Source organism: Myotis davidii, unplaced genomic scaffold (genome assembly GCF_000327345.1).
Source record: "Myotis davidii unplaced genomic scaffold, ASM32734v1 scaffold395, whole genome shotgun sequence".
NCBI lineage: Eukaryota > Metazoa > Chordata > Mammalia > Chiroptera > Vespertilionidae > Myotis > Myotis davidii.
Window position 1 is genome coordinate 4,157,320 of NW_006287904.1, and position 8,519 is coordinate 4,165,838.

Genomic DNA, 8,519 nt, shown 5'->3' on the forward strand with positions numbered 1-8,519 from the left:
CCCGGCACTCCTCGCCCCTCCCGGCAGAGTCCAGACTGCCCGCTCCACTCCCTTCCTCCTACCCCATTCCCGCCGCTGCTGTCACACAGGCTCTAGGTCCAGCAGCTGCCCTCCATCCTTGGTGCCCCTCGGATTCAGAGACCTGCGCACACCCTGGTCCGCACTCGTGGCCTCAGAGACACAGGCTGCAAAGCATCCCTCCAGCCTCCTGCTTCCTGGTACCATCGGCTGCTTAGTGCCCCTTCCCAGCCCCATGTGCCCAACCCTCATGTTTGTAGACCTCAGGTCTGTAGCCACACAGCCAGGGAAGCGGGGTGAGGGGTAACCATACACCATATTCTCAACTGGCTGCCAGGCTGGGAGAGATGATGAACGCGAGGGAAATCCATGCCCACCTGTCCACAAGTCCACAGGCACGATTACAGCCTGGTCTTTTTTATTATTGTTCTTTGTTTAAAATATTACCTATAGTATTACATGTCTCTTTTCCCCCCCATTGACCTCTCCCCAGTTCCCCTCCCCTGCTTTTCCTCTGAAGTTTGACAGTCTGTTGGATGCTTCTCTGTCTCTGGATCTATTTTTGTTCATCAGTTTATGTTGTTTATTATATTCCACAAATGAGTGAGATCATGTGGTATTTATCTTTCTCTAACTGGCTTATTTCGCTTAGCTTAATGCTCTCCATGTCCATCCATGCTGTTGGGAATGGTAAGAGTTCTTTCTCTTTTTACAGCAGCGTAGTATTCTGTTGTGTAGATCAAGCATGTCAAATTCAAAGGCTAATATGGGCCAAATAAATGAGGCATGTGGCCCTCAGGCCGTGAGTTTGACATGATTGATGTAGATGTACCAGAGTTTTCTAATCCACTCATCTGCTAATAGGCACTTAGGCTGTTCCCAATTCCTAGCTATTGTAAACTGTGCTGCTATGAACATAGGGGTGCACATGTCCTTTCTGATGGGTATTTCTGATTTCTTGGGATATATTCCTGGAAGTGGGATTGCTGGGTCAAATGGGAGTTCCAATTTCAGCCTGGTCTTGATTTTGCCTCCATCCATCAGTTCACAGAGTGGCCTTGCCCAGCGTTGGTGTTCTGTGAAATTGTTCAGATCCGGCAGAACACCGAGACTGGCTGATGGTGCCAGGTCGGCTCCCAGAGGCAGGCTCGCTCTCTTTCTCACACCTCACAGGAGTCTAGAGGCCGCCCCTTGTTGCTTCATCCTGAGGGCCACTTTCACACATTGCCTCTTCTCAGACTCCTTACCTCAGACACAAAAGGCTGCACCGGCCTCATGAAGCTACTGTGTGAAAAGGAACTTCTGCTTCTACCCTGTTCCATGGCCCAAGGTTGATCATCAAGGACCGTTTTCAGCGACGGGTTCACCAACAGTGAACAAAATGACAAATGACTGGCCTCCAAACCCCTCACCTTTTAGTGAGGGCTTGGGAGGGGTGGGGGGAGACACAGTGAAATAATCAAGGAATGGGGAGTGTTGTTATTTTCAGTAAAGCCGCCCTGACTAGGGAAGGTGGAGGGAAAAGCCTGAAGAAAGAGCCTACAGTTTGAGGACATCACAGTCCACGTTGCTTTTACCTTTTGCACTGCGAAACTTGGCTTACCTTCAAACAACTAAATAAGTCTTGTTTGCCAACCTAAAATAAGTAAATAAATGAGCCTACAGTAGTCCCCTTTACCCGTGGTTTCACGTTTTATTATTGTTGTTGTTAATCCTCACCCGAGGATCTTTTCCCATTGATTTTTAGAGAGCGTGGAAGAAGGGGGAGAGACAGATAGAGAAGCATCGATTGGTTGCCTCCTGCACAGGGATTGAGCCTGCAACTGAGGTACATGGCCTTGACTGAAATCAAACCTAGGACCCTTAGTCCAAGGGCCAACCCTCTATCCCCTGAGCCAAACTGGCCAAGGCCATGGTTTCACCCACCATCCACCACAGTCTAAAAATATTACATGAAAATTTCCAGAAATAAACAATTAGTAAGCTTTACATTGTGCGTTGTTTGGAGTAGCGTGATGAACTCGCGCACCGTCCCACTCTATCCCACCTGGATGTAAATCACCCCATTGTCCAGCGTTGGCCACACTGTCTACAGACACTCGGCAGCCATTAGTCACCTAGTGGCCGGCTGGGTTATCAGACCCACTGTTGTGGTATCACCATGCTTGTGTTCGAGTAACCCTTATTTACTTCAGAATGGCCCTGAAGTCATTCACATAACTTTTACTACAAAATATTGTTCCAATTCTTCTATTTTTATTATTGTTGTTAATCTCTTCCTGAGCCTAATTTATAAATTGAACTTTATCAGGTTTATATCTGGGAAAAGACATAGTATATGTAGGGTTCCTTATTATCTGTAGTTTCAGGCATCCACTGGGGGTCCTGGAACATATGCCCTGTGGATAAGAGGGGACTACTGTGTCTGGAAATTTCTTCCGGGTAAGTGCCCCTCATGTACTTAAATACTTTCTTTATAGAAGCCTTTCCAGCCACTGTTCCTGGCCCTGTCATTTACATTTTAGGAGTAAGGAAAACAAAGAAACTGAGCTCTAGGAAATAGTTAAACTTTTGTGAAGGAGAAATCTGATTTCGTGCAGAGGCAGCAGTCCAGCAGTGTTTAATGATTGGCTAGGTCATCATTTATACTTTAAACAATTACAATGAACACCTTGACTCAAATAATCAGGTTACCGCACAACGGTGAGGATAAACACGATGCATCTGGGTGAGCACTGGAAGAAATTGCTGATTGCTTACTCAATACCTATTCTCTCTTTCTGACCTAGTAACAGACCCTGATTTTCAGCCAAGCACACTGCAACCTAGAATAAAGAATAGATTTCCCAGCCTCCCTTGCAGCCAGGACCGACTATATGAAACGTCCCTGGCTAATAGAATTGGAAGTGTAGTGTCAGAGTTTCAAGTGGGCTCCTTAAAGATGCAAATGCTCTTAATAGATATATTCCTTTGTCCCTCTCCACCTCCTTCTTTGGTCCTGGATTTCAGACATCATGTCTGTGGTAGGTTGGATTATTACTTGCAACTCTTCACTCTATTCCCTCAGTAGAATTAGACAACCACCTTTTATAGTACATGGGGTGCACTTTGCTAACCTTGATTTTAAACTCACTGACTTCGGCCAGTGGGATGTTATTGGACATAATGTGAAGAGAGGGTTGGAATGTACTCCTGTGGGTTGGTTTGCCCTTGTGAGCTCCTGTCAATAACCCAGGTCAGCTGCCTGTCCCAGAAAGATGTGGGGAAACACGCAGCAGACCTAAACTTCAACCTGCTGCTCTGTTCATATTAAGAGAAACATTGAGTCCTAGCCAGTTTGGCTCAGTGAAAAGAGTGTCGGCCTGCAGACAAAGGGTCACGGGTTCGATTCCGGGTAAGGGCATGTACCTCGGAAGCAGGCTCCATCCCTGGCCGTGGTCGGGGTGTGTGCGGAGGCAACCAATCCATGCGTCTCTCTCACATCAAGGTTTCTCTTTCTCTGTCTCTTTCTCACCCTTCCACTCTCTCTAAAAATCAATGAAAGTTTTCAGATGAGGATTAACAACAAAGAGAGAGAGAGAGAGACCTTGACATACTATCAATTCCACTTCCATTCACCAAGTCCGCTGCTCCCTCCCCGTCCTCCTCCCATCTCCCCACCACTGCCTTGTTCACACTCTCATGACATCCCATCTTGACCATCCCAAGCATTTCCTCCCCCACATTCTTACATCCTTTCCATTCTTACTCCCACATCAGCAGCCTTACTGGAGACAAATCATGCTCAATATTACTCTCTCTGATTACATAAGCCACTGAAAACCTGCCAGTGGCTCTATGTCCCCTGAGAGTTAAAATCTAAACCCCTTAGAATGATCTTTTTTAAAAAATTTGTATTTATTTTAGAGAAAGAGGAAGGGAAAGGAATAGAGAGAAACATCAATAAAAGAGAAACATCGATCGGCTACCTCCTGCACACCCCCACTGGGGATTGAGCCCAAAACCCAGGCATGTGCCCTCTTGGTTCATGGGTCAACATTTAACCATTGAGTCACACTGGCCAGGCCAGAATGATCTTCAAGGCCCTTCAACTTCTGGTCTTGTCTACCTGTTCACCCTCCCCTTCTACCATTCCCACATGGATACTCAGGGCTCCAGCTACTGCAATGTCCTTGCTTTGTCTTGGCCGCCATCTCTTTCCACGTGCTGCCCCATCTGCCCCTTGCAGCCCTGACTCCGGCACCCCCTCCTCATAATGAGGAAACAGCCAAGCCATGATCCAAATCTCAACCATTCTGCCCTCCCTACCCCCAGAAAGATAGGAAAGTAGGGTGTCTGAAATGACTGCATGGCCAATCTGATCTCTCCCCAGGGCTGACACCTAAGCCAGTCACTGGCACATGCCATCCAGCCAGTGATTCTTATCTACCTTGACGTCAGCCAAATGCCTCAGTCCGGTGTGAAAGACTCACCACCACGTGCAACACGAGTCCACACTAGTGAAAGGTTTTCCAAAGGAAGAAGTCAAAACCTCTGCCTAGGATAAAATATAGGATTTCCTGTGAGCGTCCTTAATGCGTGAATCTACCTTCTCACTCTAGTTCCGATAACTGTGTGTCAGATGGATGCAGACATGATGTCAGGATGCATCAAAACATGTTACCTTCCTGGATACAAGCTCCTGCTTTCAAATGAATCCCAGGGTCTGCTGAAATTGCCATGTGGGCCATCCTGATGCCCAAAAACATGGCACTCAGTGCTGCAGAGGCAAGATGCAGAGCATTGGGTCTGTATTATGGCAAGCAAACCGCATTCATTTACAAGCCTACTCATGAGTTCTCAAGTATGGAACAGTGACAACAGGGAAGTCCAAGACATTCTCAAGTCTTTGCAGTGTCGTTGTAGATTCGGAGCAAGATTTCAGGTATCACAGGATACATGTTACTTTTAAAACGTACTCAGAATTTCATAAAATACTGCCTATAATTAGATAGAAGAGCTAGGAAACTGAACTGGGCCTAACTCTGAAAAAGCTAGGCTGTAGTACAAAAATACATGGGTTCTCTATTGAAATTCCAAACTTTCCTTCAAAAAAAAAAAAGAGAGAGAGATAATAAGTAAATGCTATTCAGTCCTAAGACTCCAGTATAAGAACTGTAGCACACAAATGCACATGCACATTTGCAAAATGCATGTATGGTTCATGCCTATGTATGGGACACACTGACACTGAGAATGCTATAAAGAAATTCCTAAATTAGGGGCTCTAATTCTCTCATATAATAATTTAAAATAAATATACCAATGATTCCATTGGCATTAAATTCCTCCTGTTCATCTTAATGTTAAACAAAGAATAGAAGTCACCTAGGAAATGGGTGCTGTCCCAAGGTTAAACAGAGAGAAAGTGGACAGGTATTTCCTGGTTTTAATATTTAGCTAAAGGTTGCTGCTCTAGAGCAGGGGTCTGCAATCTACATGGATCTCACAGACAAACTCACCCACTGCCAGTCTGTATAAATACAGTTTTATTAGAAGACAGCCATACCTTTCATTTGTATACTAGAGGTCCGGTGCATGAAATTCATGCACAAGTAGGACTCCTAGGTCTGGCCTGTGATCAGGGCCAATCTTCCCAGGCTGCCAGTAGCCGACCCTGCCCCTTGCCACCAACACCAGTCACCCTCTGTGTGTGGGGTGACCAGAGGAGCAATCGCACCCACATCTGCTGCCACCCACTCCGGTTCCCCATTCCTCATCGGGCGATCGGAGCCTGCCGGCCCAGGGGGAGGGACCAAGAAGTTGGCCAGCAGGCCCTGATAGCCTGATCGGGGCCTGCGGGCTGGGGGCAGCTCCTGCACTGAGTGTCTACCCCCTGGTGGTCAGTGCACACATCATAGTGACTGGTGGTTCTGCCGTCTGGTCAATTTGCATATTATGCTTTTATATATAGAGATTGTCTATGCTACTTCTGAACACTTCTAACAGAGACTGTATATTCCACAAAGCCAAAAATATTTATTATATGGTCCTTTACAGAAAAAATTTGCAGCCCTTGGTACAGTGGCAGCATATTCCAGGCTCTGTATGAAATGGAGAAGAACAAGCCACCAAAATCTATTATTGATAGGTTTAATAAGGACGAGAGCTTTTCTGGAAAAAAATGAAAGTTCCTCAATCTCAACTTCAAGACAGTCGTTCTGTTTAAATGTAACACTTTCAGCGTCTAACTCACTCGCCTCTCTGAACACGCTCAAAATCTCTACCAAGCAGAGAAGATCGACATGAGGGGAGAGATGAACATTTCCGAACTATCAGAGCTGCCACTTGAGTCATTTCTCTTAAACCTCGTACCTTGAGATAGGATCATTCTTGCCATTTTTCTGAGGCTGTCTCCTGTTTTCAAACACTTGAGAAAGCTGAGTATTGGAGAGCTTAAGAAACTCACCCAAAGTCACCCAACAGGCTAATAAGTTGCAGGAGCAAAATTGGAAACCAGTCTGTCTGATTCCATTGCCCAGGCTCCTCCCACCATATCTTGCTGCCTGGTCAATTTATTCATATATTTATCCAATTAATAACTATCAAGCACTTCAGGGGTACTTGCTATGTTCAATCACCAAGGACACAATGTCATCAAAAACGAAGAGAAATTGATACCAAGGTAAAACCCATTTCCAATAAGATAGATGTGACCCTCCACCCCAGAATTTCCTCAATCCGTAATCTAATAAAAAAAATTCAGAGAAACCATATCCTTATGAAATATACTTAGATGGTTTTATTTTTTTCTAAAAGATGCCGTGTTGACTAATTAGACTGTAACCCTGAAATATAGGCATGATGTATATAGACTATAGATACAATGTCAGAGAAGATGCCTTGCTCATGAGATTTGAAGCCATTTCTCAAACCAACTTGGTTTTTCTTTTACCCAGATTACCTTTGAATTTCTAGTAACCATCATATCAAACATCATTCCGGTGGCATAGAACCCACCAGACTGTCAGGAGTTATACACAGTCACTATGCCAGAGTCTCTAACTTGGGTGTCATTATTTTTCAGTATCATCCTTGGGCAATCTTTTTGTATAATGTTTTTAAAAAGTTGGACACAACAGGAAAGAGAAATCTGTATTATGTGTGTGTGTGATAGAAGTTACCTCAGCTTAGATTTAAACTGCAAAATATGATCCAACTCACTTTTTAAAATTGTAGTTGGCATGCAATGTTAGTGTCAGGTGTAAATAATATAACTAATATACATATATTATATTCGTTTCAGGTGTAAGCATAATGATTTAGCATTCATATACCTTCCAATGTGATCACCATGCTAAGAATCGACACCATCTGGCCCCGTATGAAGCTGTTAACATGTTATTGGCTGTATTCCCTATGCTGCGCATTCCATCCTGTGACTGGAAGTTTGTATAACTCAGCTTTTGACACCTGCGTGGCACTTGAAGGGAGAGGTGCTCTATGATTTTCACGCTCCGGGAGAAGAGATTGTTTTGGCAGCTGGGTTGTGAACTGGAAAATAAGGGTTGAGGCCAGGGCTTTGGGGCATCAGCCACATCTGAAGCAAAAGAAGAGTATTTTTATACAGTTAGGGCCTGCTCCCACAGGCCCACCCACATACGGCTTTGATAGAGAACAGTCAGCGGTCGGCAGCAGGCCCTCTGGGACCGTGTCAGAGGAGCCGGTGAAAATCACAGACATGATTAGATCACAGTGCCGGCCCTGTCCGCACGCTGGGAGAGGAAATGGACAAGAATGACCCTGCTTTTCCCACACTCAAGTAGAAATGTGTTGATATTAAATTATAAAGCCCTTGCTGGTTTGGCTCAGCAGAAAGAGTGCTGGCCTGGGGACTGAAGAGTCCCAGGTTCAATTCCGGTCAAGGGCACGTACCTAGGTTGCAGGCTTGATCTCCAGCCCTGGTTGGGGCATGTGCAAAGGCAATCAATTGGTGTGTCTCTCTCACATCAATGTTTCTCTCTTTGGCTCGCTCTCTCTCTCTCCCCCCACCTTCACTCTCTCTAAAAACCAATGGAAAAGTATCCTCAGGTGAGGATTAAAAATTTTTTTAAAGATGAGACTGTAAATTTTTTTTCATGTCACAAATAATGTAATAAACAACCTATTCCATGATTCCAAATGGCAAGTGTCATGGACTTATCCAGTATCGTAGAAAGTCGGGATTATAACCACAAAGCTAAGATGTCACCATGGCAAATATTATGAAAGCACAGCTAAGATACTCTCATTTCATTGGGAGTTTGGGCTGTGGTACAAATGACTCTCTCACTGGGTAGGATTTTCCCCCCAATATTTTCTTTTCTTTATTCATCAGAGAAAGAAATTAATATCAGTTTATGGAGCCTGTTTAATAACCACATTCAAACAGTGCACCAGACCATGAAGTTCTTTCCGAGGCCAAGTCCACAAAGTGCGAACCAGGAGTGGAGGACGTTCCCTCCCCACTCACACAGCCGCCC